Genomic DNA, 15,669 nt, shown 5'->3' on the forward strand with positions numbered 1-15,669 from the left:
TAGTGGTCTGCCTCTAGCTTGGTTATTGACTATTCCCGATTGATTAGTCCATGACAAGGGCGGAACAGCAGTCTCTGAATGTCATAACCAGGCTGTTGGTGATTTGTGTGAGTCTTCAATTGTTTTTATCATTGTTTTGCGATTTTAGTACTGGAAATCAGTGCACGTGAACGCAAATTTACAAAAGCTGCTATTTTGGTAAACAAGTTATGAAAAACTGCAGTTGAGGCAACATTATGTTGCTACTATGATACCTAGTATTATCAATTATTTCTTCATATTGAAGCAATGGATTACAAAAGCTATAATTTTCTGAATTTTAATTCTCAAATAGAAGTCTAAATACGTTGTTCAATTTGTAATGGGTGAAAAAGTATCTTTTATTTTTGGTTTTATTTCTGAATGAATTATAAAAACAGTTCAAAGAAACTGAGAGCAGTGAGCTGTAACTATCCGTTGTTAAAATTTTTGCATTGAGATCAGAATGCATGCTGAATGAAAAGTTGCCCAAATAACTTTATTGGATCAAAATAAAAAAAAAACTTTTTCATCTCATAGGATTTTCCCTCCTTGTTAATTTAATAACTTATTTCATTGAAATGAAATGACTGCACATTCCTGATGTTTACGTAGAACATTGTGTTTTAACTTAAAAAAAAAAAAAAAATTGTAAAGAAAATTTTATTTATTTGCAGTTGTTGGATGTACACTGTTTAATTCTGAAATGAAGTCATTTCAAATGCTGTAAATGCTATAGTAGCATCGATTGAAATGAATAGATGAAGATAATTTTTCATTTGAGGGAAGCGACTTATAATCCCATGAAAACCGCAAAAGTTGCATCTGCAGCTGAGTTCAAAAGGAGAAATTGCCATTTAAAGTTTTGCGCCTCCATGTAGGGGAGGGTGGGTCACAATGAGACATTGTAAATTCAAAAATAAATACAATTCTGACAGCTACCGCCACCTAGGAGGAGTAAACGTAACCAAAATGCTTCTCAGAATTCCTACTTCCGTGATTTTGTTTTGTTGAAAAAAATTAGTTACTGTTTGGACACACTGAAAGTTATTTGGATAATTTCTTGCAGGGGCGTAGCTAAGGGGGGTTTTTGGGGACAACCCCCCCCCCCCCGAAAAGTTAGTCTCAAAAAAAAAAAAAAAAAAGAGAAAAAGAAGAGAGAAGAGAAAGAAAAAAAAAGAAAAGGAAAAAATTCCAAGCGATTATATATATATATATATATATATATATATATATATATATATATAAGTAACCCCCCCCCCCCGAAAGTCGGGTCTAGCTACGCCATTGATTTCTTGCATCAATCATAATATTGAAAAACTTCAATAATTAAACTAAGTGTTGTAGTTTATGTTGTTACTGACACATTAGTCCTCAATTATTCAGCTGTATTATTTTTAACTCACGCTTTATTTTAATAATATGAAACAAAATCTTTATTTTGTTGTTTGGGCCACAATGAGACAAATTTTTTGGGCCACAATGAGACATCTCATTGTGACCCAAGCAGCAGTAAGCAAGTGTAAAATACTTTTCTACTTCTTGTTTTAGTTTTGAAAAACGAAATTTAACAATAAGCTTGATTTAAAAATATTTATATTTTAACTAATTATTACAAGTGAGCTTTTTATTTTACTACACAGCTTTTCACAAAACAAAACCAGAAACCAGTTAGGTGTTAATGAGGTTGCCAAACATGGTACTTATTTCAAAGCACTTTATAATTATAATTAATATTTGTATAAAATAAGTATATAAGTTAATCATCAATTAATATTTGGCATTTATTAATTTATTCTTTATTGTATTTGTGTGAAAGAAATTTAACAATAAAAAGTAAGCTTGAAATAAAAATATTAATATTTTAACTAATTATTACAAGTGAGCTTTTTATTTTACTACACAGCTTTGTACAAAACAAAACCAGAAACCGGTTAGGTGTTAATAAGGTTGCCAAACATGGTACTTATTTCAAAGCACTTTATAATTATAATTAAAATTTGTATAAAATAATTATGTAAGTTAACCATCAATTAATATTTGGCATTTATTAATTTATTCTTTTATTGTTTTTGAAATCCTAATGTTTTTTTTTTTTTTTTTGCTTACCGTAATTAAAATTGTTTCGTATGTAAGAAAAAAACAGTTTTAAACATTTAAAATATGCTTTAAGAAAAAGTAATATGTTTCTTTGCAACCTTGGACCTAAGTCAGAGGATAAGCTTTTATTACTCTGGTTCTAGTTCAAAAATGTGTTATGGAAAACGTACGAAAGATTTAAGAGAATTAGCATATGAGATGGCAATATTTTATGTAAAAATACAGTGATTATTCAGCTGTCCCATTGTGGCCCTACTTAATGTCTCATAGTGGCCCATAACTGGGCCACAATGATAAACTTTTCAGTTAATTTATAAAGCCTCATAACTTTTTTTTCTAACATTAAATGGGCTAAATTTGATGCAATATACTATAATTTGATACCTTTAATATAATCAAATATGTTTCTGTGCTTTATAACTCACTAATATACGAAAAATGAAAAATATGTATTTTTGTCTCATTGTGGCCTACTCTCTCCTATTTGATTCAGGTGCAGCTTTTTCAAAAAAATTTCAAAAATATTTCTTATTGACTAATGATCATAAAACGTTGTATTTAGGTGAAACATGTGACAAAGAACCACCTTGTGGCAGTAACTCAGTTTTCACAAAATGTGCAGATAAAGACTTTTGTGCTTAGCACGGCAGTATAGTTGGTGGCGTTAATTTGATGCACTATGAAAAGTCCCTCCACCTGTAAATGGCACTTTCAATGAAAAATAATTTAAAAAAAAAAACTTTCATGTGATAGATCTATATTTCATTTTAAACTATGATTTTTTTTTTTTTTTTTGCATAAGTAATCACTGATGTACTGCAATTTCTTAAGAAATCTTTTTTGTTTATTACATTTTTAAAATATTACTTTTGAAATAAATACAAAGCTGTCTCAAGCAGAACAAAATGTATGATTTTTTGAGGAAGGGCTCACTATTTGTTTCTTTTTGAAATTAACACTAAAAAACAATTAATAGGAAAGCAAAGTATAAATTTAAAAACCATAAAAAAGAAAAAGCAGAAAACTCTCAAAAAACATTTTTGGCTATTCAGAGCCTTGATTTCTTTAACTACCTTCCAGGAATCTCAATTATTTATCTTATTTACCCAGGTTTTATTGTAACAATGTGTACAGTTCACATAAGTGTATTGTTAGTTGGTAAAACTACAAAGGTTGTAATTATCCGTGTTGTCTCTTTTTAATTTTTTTATGCATGTGCAAAAAATTAAGTGATGTTCTTCTTAGTCAAATATAATATTGTATTACATGTCATTTTTTTTCACATGAGCTAGCCAAATGTTATGTTGCATTAATTACTTTGTGTTGAATAATGTTGAATGTTTTTATTGCTGTTTATCTGTTCTTGAATACATATTTGATTCTTGTAGAACAACGTAGCAAGTGCACTTAATAGTGAATACTGTTTCTGAGATACAATTGTTGAATAATTTTGTTGCTGTTGAGCTGGTCTTGGATTTTTGATTCTTGTAAAACCATATATAAAGTGCAATTTGCTAATAAATCCTATTTTTAAAAATATCTTGTACTGTGTTCGGTGTGTGCGTGTCTTCATTTATACATTCCTTTTTTTTACTCAGTTTGATTCAATGTTATTTGTATTATATTTTATTTTATTCACTTGTGCATTTTTTATGAAATGTATGAAACATAATTTTAATAATTGTAATATAAAAAAAAAATAGTTAAAGAAAAGGAAGGAAAAGAATAAGTAAAAAAAATAGTGAGATGAAACCCAATGTAAATCCATTGATATCAGAGACATCAGAAGAAAACATAGCTCCACCCATTCCGATGACATCAGATGGTAACGTAGCTGTGATGTCAGAGGTAGACCGTTGCAGATTTATCTGAACGTGAAAATGACAGGAAAATCTCAATGATTTAAGCTTTTTAACTGTTGCCATCTTGTGTTTGTTAACAAATAAATGTTTGTAATTATTTTAAGCAAGGCTTTTAAAATAATTTTCAATTTTCATTCTTTGCTTTGCTTTTGCAATAAATTGGGAATTGGGATGTTCATCAAGTTTTGGAGTGTGTAATTTTCTTTTTGTTGGGAATATTGCTTCCTCGTCAAGCATGGAGAGGGATCAGAATCATAAGAAAGATATAGAAGGAAGTTTCGTGATGGCCACAACATGCTAGTTTTTTCTGAAATACTGTTTTTTGTGTTTAATACTGGAAAAAAATATGTGTTAAATGTACCTGTTAATTACGCTTTTTAACTATTCAAAACTACATTTATTATATTATGGGAAGTAAAGTAAAATAAAAACAAAAAATAGGAACTTGTTTCTTTGGTTTTGTATAGTATCTAATATACTTTTTCGTTATTTTCCGAAGTGTTCTATCACTACAATTTAAATACTTTTTTGGCATTTCATTAAAATATTGATTGTGCAAGTGTTAAAAAAAATTATTTTCGCGTTTTATTTCAACATTTTGAAGCATTGTACAATGTTATAGAAGTGAAAAAAAGGGTGCTTTATTTTTTATTAAGGTGCTTTATTTTCATTTCAACATTTGAGTGGGAACCATGATAAAGTAAGGGTGCTAGTTGAGCTCTTAAGTTTATCATAAACCTACTTTATTATCATACCATAAATATGGTGTCCACAACATCGCTTTTTTTGCATAAAAGACAGCCAACTCCTAATCTGCAAACCATTAATACACTCATCTCTATATCCCGCCATGGTTTTGATTTGCAAAAAAAATAAATAAATAAATAAATAAAATAATAATAATAAAGTAAATAAATAAATAAATGAAGTAGCAGTTACAGTTAGAGTAAGTCACCTTCAAGATCAGTTGCATTTTTAATCGTTTGGTAAGATCAAAACTTCAAATTTGTTTGAAAAAGCTTCGAAATTGCTTTGAAACTGCAATATAAGTGTTTAAATCAAATGAAAAACTTTGAGGGAAATAAAAAATGATGAGCATTGAATCTTAAAAATTAAGTAAATTTTGTAGAAAAGATAAAATTTTATTTTAAATACCAGTTATTTTAAACCAGCTTTGTAGTTTGGGGGGAAGGGGACACAGTTTCTTGAAATATTTGGTTTGTTATTGTAAAAAATAACACGAATTTACTTTATATCAGTTTGAAAATATTTTTTTCAAAAATGAAAGAATATTTGCCTTTTAAATTAGAGCTGGTTAAATAAGCTAAACTGACCTTTTTTGACCTAACAAAAACTCTGCAATCATGTTAACCACCCTGTAGAAAGGTTCGTTCCTCCGCAAGTTTTTAATTATGAAATGTGTTTATTCTTATTATGAAGATTAAAAAACATAATAAATACATAAATAAAATACAAGTATACTACACATGATTCATTTGTTTCCGAAACGCTACATAAAAAACAAAATTATTGCTGATTATTATGAAGAATATATGAAAATAACCAAACTTATCAAAGTTTATAACCAGATGGTAATATAAAAACGTCAATGTGAATCTATAGTTGGGGAAACCTGCTCTGGCAGCATTGTGAATGCCATTCCACGCACATCCCAATCACAGCATTACGGGCATTTCAGGTTAGGTTTTCCCCAATTATAGTGGTAAAAGTAAAATTTGGGTAGAAGTAGGGATCCGGGAGTTGTCCTTCGCAGGGCTCATAGTCCTCCTATATTTCCTATATTTTCACAATTTCTCAGATATTCTCCTGTATTTTCTCACTAACTCCTATATTTTTTTTTTGTCAAATGTTAAATGCTACCCAAAAATGCAAAACCTTTGATCCATTTTTTTTTTCCTCTTTAATGTTGGCATATCTACTAAACCTCTGTTATATTATTTTTATGAAACATACAAAATATAGATTGACTTTACTTGCAACTTTTAACTTGTTTTCAATGAATTCTTTTTCTTTTAATGAGTTTACTTTGTAATTTTAACAGTATAACATGTTAATTTTTAAGTGTATTGCAGTAAAGATTTTGAAAGCTTCGAATTTTGTCACATATAATCTTACATGTAGTTCAAATGACCGGTTGTAGCTCAAACGATCCTTTTTGAAAATGCCGTGTGAGGATTTTGGTACCAATTCAACTTTGAGTACTTCAAATGTTTCAAAGTTTGTAGCTTGCTGAAAAATGTAACTATCTCAATGAAATAAGTGTCATTTTATAGGATTTTGTCTGCTTTTTTTTTCATATATGTATTTATTTTGTGTGTAGATTTTCCAAGAATTTCAGAAATCAGTCTTTATCTCAGAATTTTTTTTTTGGCTCATTTTTTTATATCTACTTGGTTACGGTTATAAATTGCAGAGGATAATGGATGGTTCTATGCTCCACTTGGGCTCTTCTAACGCCCCCTTTCCTTTGGTAGATTAGGTCAAATTCACAGTATGTACATATATATACTTGGGTGGTTCAAAAATACATGTAAAAAAATGTTTCTCCTAGATACCAGGACCAGGACACCCCTCAATATTTTTAGACTTGTGGATAGCAATGGAAGAATTTTAGCTTTCCATTTCATCTGAAAGAGGGTGCTTAATCCCCTCCCCCAAATTTCATCAGTATGGGGAGGGGGTTAAAACAGTACATTGAAATGAAAAAACGCTACATATTATAATATACACGAGTATTATGCATATACATTGCAATAAAATATTTATTTACAAAAAAAAATGCTGGGGAAATTAAATGTTTCTAAATTTGTGACATTTTCTATGCTATGGCTAATGTTAAATTGAGAAGTCATTGAGCACTCTCTTAAAATTTGAGTAAGAAGCTAAAACTTTTACAGCATAATACTATTAGTAAGTAAAAAAAAAGGGGGGGGGGGATGTCCTGGACTCCAGCTGAAAAAACGTTTTTTTAAACCACCTTAATATGTATATACACACGTTAACTGTAAGTTATGGATAATGCCGTTAGAGTGAGCGCCGGGTAATTGAATCAGCCGCTTTAATGAATCAATTCTCAAAAACGAAACGAAATCCAGTTTTTATATTAAAAAATTGCAGAATATTTGAATCAAACATGCCGCTTAAATGAATCATGCGTATAAGACTAACCATTTCTCTCTCTCTATCTATCTCTCTCTATTCCTTAGTTTTGGATAAACCAATTAATATTTTGGGTTAACCAAATAGGATTAGTGCAAAAAATATCCATTTAGCTTCATTTAAAAGTAAAGGAAAGTTATGTGTATGTAGTTTAAATTGTCATTTTTGTAAATGCTACTTAAAATATTTCCGAAAGATTAGTTTAATATTTGTAAGCTTGAAATCGAATTTTAATAAAATTAAAAAACAGAATACTGTAAATGCAAAAGAAAAAAATACTCAAAAGAAATTATAAAACAACCCTCGAAGACGAACCGACTGCATCGGTAAAATGGCATAAAAAAGAACTGAAAAAGAGCTAAATTTAATTGGTTAAATGTTATAAAAAAGATTCAATTAGAAATGAAAAATAATACTGTTTCATCTTGGAAATTTTACAAATGTGTTAAAATTAATGCCAGTAAATGAATTAAAAAAAGTTTCACTAAGCTTTCTAAGGGATCCTTAGCAGGGCTGTGGAGTCGGACTGATTTTGGGGTAAAGGAGTCGGAGTCGTTCGAAAATATGCCGACTCCGAGTTTCTTTTTTTTCTTCAATTTTCAGACTTTCCTTGCAATTTTTAAAAAACTGACTACCAATTAATTTGATACATGTATAAATTCCTACTAATAGCAAAACAACTGTCATTGTGGCAATCAGCTGGCTTGATTGTTTATCGAACTTTCTGTAACAGCCGCAGTCTCCTAGTTTGCTTATTTTTTAACTTTCTTTAACTGATAGCAACTGTCAGCAAACAGTTTTGTTGCCTAACATTTCCTAAGTAATCACTTTCATATAAAAATAATAATATATTTTTTACCTCGGGGATCTCTGTTATAAAATAGTAAAAGGAATGTATCGCTTGAGCAAGTCGGGAAACTTCTGACGGTCTTCGTAAAATTCAAATAAGTGTTGGTACGAAAGCGCAAATCCAAAAGATCCGATAAAATATAAATGTTTTTTCTTAATCTAAAAACTTTATCGAAGAAAACTCGGTTATCACTAAAAAAGTACAGAATAAAATTCGTACATGATTTATTGGTTACAATATTCAGTAATTGTAGTTAATCCAAAAACTTCATATTATAAGGTTAATTCTAAAGCTGCCAATAAAATTAAAAATAAAATTGAGCCAAGAAATGTAGGTATGATAAAAGCTATTTGTGCAAAGATGTATACCGGCGCATTTTGTGTAAAAATTGCTCCAGACGTATACATGTACCCAGTGACGTAACTTGGGTGGAGCGGAGGGGACGGTCCGCCCCCATGCGGCACTTTTCTGGAGGCGGCATGCAGTTTGACCGTGTTGACATGGAAAAAAAATAAACATGTATTTTTGAAATGAGTAAATTATGCCTTTAATCTGTTTCTGGAGGAAAAAGAAAAGAAATCTCTTCGAAGAATTCGGGGGGTTTTATGATATTAAAATTTCTCTGATACAAGAAGTTTAGCTGCGAGATATGCCAAACATTTATAAAACGTAGGCAATAGTGTATTCCAGAGACATGCGCTACCTCTCATTTACGTATAGAGAACGCAAAGATTTTTTAAAAAATCATCCGAATTCTACAAATGTAGCAGTGTTGAATCTAGGAAATGGGTTAGCCCTGGGCTTTGATTTCTATGCGCGTCAAATTTAAGTGCACCGCCCAAGCATGAGTCCAAAAAAGTGTTGTGAAAATCCAAACAGCGTTTTTTTTTTTTTTTTTTTTTTGGTCTTTTAATTTTGGAAAGCTTCTAGGCTTAGCCCACGATCTCCACCCCCTTAATATATTGTCTCCAATTAAAGAATTTATAAGACTTTAATTTTGACAATTTTTCAGGAGGAGGAGAGCCACTTACCCGTGTCTTCTTTAACTTGGCTATGCAAACATAACCTAAAATGCCGTTTTTTGAGATTTCAATTTTAGTTTCAAATAAGTTCTGATCCTGTCTAACGTCGCCAAAGATAGTTTTAAGAAGTGTTTTTAGCCGGAAGAATTCCTGAACCACCCACCCCTTCCCTTAAAATCGAATTTTCAGTGTTTCCATTGTAGAAAAATTTCTAGGGCACAGTCCTTGAACCCCCTGCTTTCCCCTAACGTCATCAAAATCAGCCTATAAAAAAAGTCCACTTAGACTTATAGAAGTCCACTTTTTTATCCTTCAATACCGAAACATTACCGAGAGAGAGCGCGCTTCCTTAACTTCTCAACGTGTAGGCCAAAATTGCGTTTTTGAAACTTATTCAATATCAACAAATTTCTAAGAGAGCTCACGAACTCGGACCCTTTCTCTAAAAAGAGCAAACATAAGACCCACCCATTTTTGTAACGTCACCACGGCAGCTTAAAACTTCACTTTCAGAATTGGGCCCTTCTTTGTCCAAGATATCCTAAAACTAAGTTAAATTTCGAGAACGATTTGAGGAAAGTCCTCCTCTACCTAACGTTATCAAAAAAAAAAAAAAAAAAAAAACTAAAATCAGGTTTTAGAATATCAATTTCTAAAAATCTGCGAAGGAGAGCCACCTGACTTTCCAACATTTTTGGTGGCGTAACGAACCCCTCTAACGGCACCAAAGATTGCCTAACCTTTACGCTTGTCATTTAAGACGAAAATATTTCGGAGCGAGCCCCCAAATCTTCTAAATTTCCTTTTAACATCTCTAAAGATAGGCAAAAATTGCGTTTCTAACATTTCGATTTCGAAAAATTTCCTTGAGAAGCTCCTGACTCCCTAACGTCATTTAAAAAAGCTAAATATGACTTTAATTTTGAAAAATTTCCAGAAGAAAATCCAATCAGCCTTTCCTCTAGCATTACCAAAAACGTCAAAAATTCCGAGATTTTTCTGGGAGGCAGTGAAGCCCTGAACACCCTTTTTTTTGTAAGACAAATGTACAATTATTCGTGTATATATTTTAGAGTTTTTTTTTAAAGATTTAACTTAAATACTTTTCACCATTTAATGCATTAACTATCGCGAAACAAAAGGGCGCAGTGGGGTCCATCTCCCCTAAGGACGGTGGCGCACTCCCAAGAAATGCTGCAGAGTGCCCCCCCCAGATCAAGAGTCCCCCCAAATGAAATCAAAAACCTTGTCAAATTAACCTCCCCTTAAAATTTCAATGGCGCAGCTTGCGCCCCCCAGTGCCACCCCTGAAAAGGCTCCAAAATGAGGGACCGCCCTGGACGGCAGAAACTGTAGCTACGCCACTGCAACTGCATGTACCCAACCTCTCCCCGTGATATAGTGCAATTTTTTGGTTGAAATTTTTAAGATGAAATTTAAGATGTATTATTGGGGAAATTTTTCATTGGGCATCATTGAAAACAATTCTAAAAAAAGAAAATAAGAAAAAAAATTACAATGCTGCCAATGCTGCCTCCTATTTGTCGAATCAATTAATCAAAATGTTCAAAATAAAAATAAATAATAATAATAATAGTAATAATAATTTTTTGGAGGTCACAATGACCTCCGGCGACTTCCCATGTATGCGACCCTGGGGGGGGGGGCGCAATTTCTTTAGTTTGCCAGGGGCGCTAGACTCCGTAGTTATGCTACTGGTCACCCACCAGATAGGTGTCCCCCGGGAGGAGGGGGGGAACGCAACCTCTGAGGAAAAGTTTTTTGACTTAGCAAAAAAAGTTTTTTTTCTCTCTCAAGGTACAGCTTTGAAAAATTGAAAGCACAGGATTTCATCAACATCTATTTGTTAAACATTAAAAAGGAGCAAATTAATCCTTTTTAATTTTTTAAAAGTGAGATTTTTAAGTAATCTCACTTTAGAAATCGCAACTATTGGATAATTTGAATTTCAAATTGAACTTCTAACGTTGTATGCATCTTAGGTTTACAACGTGAAAATTTCATAAAAAAGAATTAATATTTCAATCTCTGTTTAGGGGTTTTCCCGCCTTCCGATGAGGGGAGGGGATTTGAAAAAAATAAATAAATAAAAAAGTCGGAGTCGGAGTTGGAATCCGACGTTTCAAAATTCAGGAGTCGGAATCGGAGTCGACCATTTTTCTTCCGACTCCGCAGCCCTGATCCTTAGCACGGTTCTATTATTTTGAAAAATTTACCGTAAGCTTGTTTTTTAACAACAGCACTATTGATACAGTGAAGCCATCTTTAAGTTTTAACTTATCTCGTTCAAAGAACATCCCGGAATGAATTTTTTTTTTTTTTTAAACGAAAACGAAGTTTTTTTTATGATTTAGTTTATGATTTTTACTTTCTTCTATATCTAATATATAGAAGAAAGTATTGGATTCGTGCAAATTTTCGAATTTCGAATTTTGACGGATTCGAACGTTTTGAGGTGTGCTGAGTCCATTTCGACTATTTTTGGAAAATGTCTGTCTGTCTGTGTGTATGTGTGTATGTGTGTGTGTATGTGTGTGCGTATGTGTGTGTGTATGTGTGTGTGTGTATATGTGTGTGTGTATATGTGTGTGTGTATGTGTGTCACGTCTGTGTGTGACCAATTTTTTGTGGCCGCTCTACAGCAAAAACTACCTCATGAAATCGAACGAAACTTAGTACACATATGTGCCCCAATGTGAACTTGTCCTCATTGGTTTTTGACGCGAATCCCTCCAAGGGGGGTGGAGCAATGGGACGTTTTTTGAGTTACGCGTGATTGCTATTTTTCAGGAAGTAACTGGCGGAATCAAACAAAATTTGGTCCATATGTTGCCAGTAACAGAAACAGGTGCTGATTCAATTATGGTGTCAATAACTCAAACGGGGGTTGAACTATAAGACGTTTTTTGTCGTCCATTGTGACTGCTGTATCTCAAGAAATAATGAACGGAATGAAAGAAAAATTTATCGGCAAGTAGCCCTTAGTGGGAATAAAAGCTGATTTTATTTTGGTGTCAACAGCTAAAAAGGGGGTAGCGCAATCGCCCGTTCTTTTTTTCCATTGTGAGTGCCCTATCTCAAGAAGTAATGCTACGTTCTGGTTGAAATTTGGAATATATGTGAATCCATATGTAAACAGGCTTTGGTTCAATTTTGGCGCCAATCGCGCCAAGAGGTGCTGATTTATTTTTATTATCATTATTTTTTAGCGAATAAAAATAGCTTTATTAGTGCAACAATAAGAAAGATAAATCGTAATAGATTGTCGTCTGCGTATTTCTCGTGATTTTAATTGTATGGAAATGATCGGAAATATTATTTCAACGATTTAAAATTTTTAACTGTTGCCATCTTATGTTTGTTAACAAATAAAATATGTAATTAATTCAAGCAAGGCTTTTAAAATAACTTTCAATTTTCGCTCTTTGCTTTGCTTTTGCAATAATGCAGACATTGGGATGGTCGTCAAATTTTTTCATGTGTAATTTTGTTTTTGTTGGGAATATTGCTTCCTCGTCAAGCATGGGGAGGGATCAGGAAAAAAAAAGAAAAATATAGAAGAAAGTTTCGTGATGGCCACAACATACTAGTGTCCCCTGGTTTTATAGTCTAAGAGTCAGTAGCATGTAGACTTACGATATTTTAGCAAACTTTAATCTTTTTGGCACGCTTTTATTAGCTTCACCTGGTATGTATGTGTCTATGTATCTATATAATGGAATCTTACAACTCAATTTTCAACCACTTCCCGCGAACGTTTTCTTTTGTAATTTGGCATGCAACCTCAGACTCGATGACAATGCAATATTCTATAATCAAATTAATTAATTAACTATTAATTAAAAGTTGCTTCCAATTTTAATTTACAATTTTTGCATAAATTTATTAATATTAGGACGAAAAATACTCGAACAAATTAAAATTAAATATAGGTAGAAGCTCCTGATTTTTCTGCATCAGACCAAATTTGTTCCAATGTTCGAAGGTAATTAGAACGGGACTTATAATTGTTCCAAACTAATTTCATGCTAAAATGCAGGTGAGCCTTCCATCGGCAATCCCTTGTTGATCATTGTCATTGTTGAACAATGCTTTAATTAAAATGTACTAGAAGGTCTCCCTTCAAGTCATGACGAGTGAAAATTGCTTCTACATTTGAACGAAGCCATTGCCTGTTTGGTGATATTTTGGTAGTTGAAATTGTAATCCTAACTCCAGTGGATTAACCCTAAACTTTAGTAGGTAGCGTTCATTATTGACCATTATTTCGTTTCTTCATTCCCCTGAAATGACACAGGCCTACCAGTAAAACAATTAAGTTACCGAATCGAGTTCAGCCTTGTCAGAATAAAGCCTTTCCTTGCATGTTAAACATTGCCAAAATATATTATCAAATTGTCATGCCGTAGCTCGAGTTTCATTGTTCGAACTCGCGGGTTACTCGATCATTAGCTATTATTTGCATGAGGATCTCAAATTTTTAAAGTATCATAAATATGATTTCCTCACACATCATAAATTGATGACTGGCATGGATTTGCTGGATTAGACAACGACAGGCAGTTTAGCAGTTTATCGGAGCAGTTCAATTATTTAGAGCTGTACTGTTACACCTTTAGAAGTGTTCGAATGCTTGCCCGAGCCCTTCAGTCGTTTTATGAGAAATTTCATGAATCTAAAAAATCTTGAATAGTGCTGAAATAAATATTTTTTTCGCAAAACAAGTAAAACTAAAAGAAAAGAAAAAGAAAATAATAGTTTAGAAAACTAAAAAATGCGCTTTTGTAGCAGTATGAACTGAAAAGTAAAAATAATCTTTGGATGTTAAGTATGATAAAATAATTGATCAAACAATAAACTTTAATGTAAAAAAAAAACGTGGGGGCTTCATATCAGTTGTCTTAAATTTCTTCCATTTGTTGACCTAGCAAAAATGTAAATAGATAGCTCCCCGCGCTTTTTTTACATTTAAGTTAATTGTTTTGTCAATTATTTTATCATACTTAACATTCAAAGATTACTTTTTACTTTTTAGTTTATATTGCTACAAAAGCGTGTTTTTTAGTTTTAAAACTATTATTTTATTTCAAACATTATACTATATCTGCCGTTTTGTGAAATGGGAGACTTCAGCAATCTGACCGGCAGTTTCTATAAGGTCACTAGGGTGCGAACGGTGCCAACAAAAGTAGAGAATATAAGGTATGTTAGCAAATCTGGTTTATTGATATTTTGAAGTGGTCAATGAGGGTGTTTCCTTCAATCAAAAGTACTACTTATATTCACTAAAACTGATGGAATAAGCAGAAAATAAAAATAACATGGAGCCAGAAAATAATTTTACTTTTCCCAACAGTTTATATTTAATTATTATTATTTTTTTAATGTCAGATTTCTATCACAAAATATTTTATGGCGTGACGTCACAAGTGAAGGCAGCCATCTTGAATTGGAGCGCGTGGTTGTCTCTTTTTGCAAGCTATCGCCTTTTGGCAATTTTTCACTCGATCAATTAGTAGCGGAACGAGAATCTTAAGTTAAAAAAAATATTTAAATATTCATTTATGGAAGTTTATCCATGTCCTGAAACTTTATTCTGGTAAACTTAGCAACTTGTTTACTTGTAACGTCAGCAGCGAAAATGAAAACAGCGACTGAACGTCTTTTAACTTTTTTTTTAAAGAGAAAATAAGAAAAAATTGAGAAAGAAAATAACTGACTCCATGTTTTCGACCATGCTCTTTCAATATATATATATATATATATATATATATATATATATATATATATATATTTTCAAAACGTGAAACAACCTAATTATTACTATTCGCAACTCCAGAGCTCGAATACGCTACCTTGCGGTGATTAACAATACTAAAGAAAAAGGTAAAACATTCCATTCCACGTGTTTTCTTTGGGGTAAATTACAGGCTTCAGACAGTTTGTGATGTATTGTAATTTCAGAAGAATAGAAAAGAAAGCTTCCCACAAACACGATGAAAAATTACTGTAATTCACTTAGCGTCAAAACAAGATATAAGTTACGGCATTTGTTTGTTTTACCTTTTTCATCCGCCATTAGACAGTGGATGCAGCGCCCCCTATAGTTTATTGAAGTTGAGAATTGAAAAATAACTATGACAGTCATGGTGGTTCCAAGGTCATGGCAGACAACCAGTAAAGACCAAAAAACAAAAAAGTTACGACAATTTACGATATTCTTGCAAAACTGAAATTTATGTATTGTTAATTAAGGTATTCTAGGCCGAAATCCAGCATTGCAGAGTCAACTGAATGTTACCGACATCGTTAGCTAAAAAATACAGTCAACTCGCGATAACTCGAATCTAAAAGGACTGAAGAAAAATTTCGACTTACCGCTAGTTTTGATTTTTGACATTTTAATATTAAAAACCATCGAATATTTTAATTAGTATGTACATATAACAGACAAAATTACAGAACTTAAAAGTTTTTAAACACAATATGCACAATTTAACCAAACATGTTAAGAGAAAAAAAAATCAAAAGCATGGATACTACTGGAACCAATTGAATAGAGCTGATTCTGCATCAGAAAAGGTGCACATCTTCATTCATTTCAAATTCGGATTCA

This window comes from Uloborus diversus, chromosome 6 (genome assembly GCF_026930045.1).
Source record: "Uloborus diversus isolate 005 chromosome 6, Udiv.v.3.1, whole genome shotgun sequence".
Lineage (NCBI taxonomy): Eukaryota > Metazoa > Arthropoda > Arachnida > Araneae > Uloboridae > Uloborus > Uloborus diversus.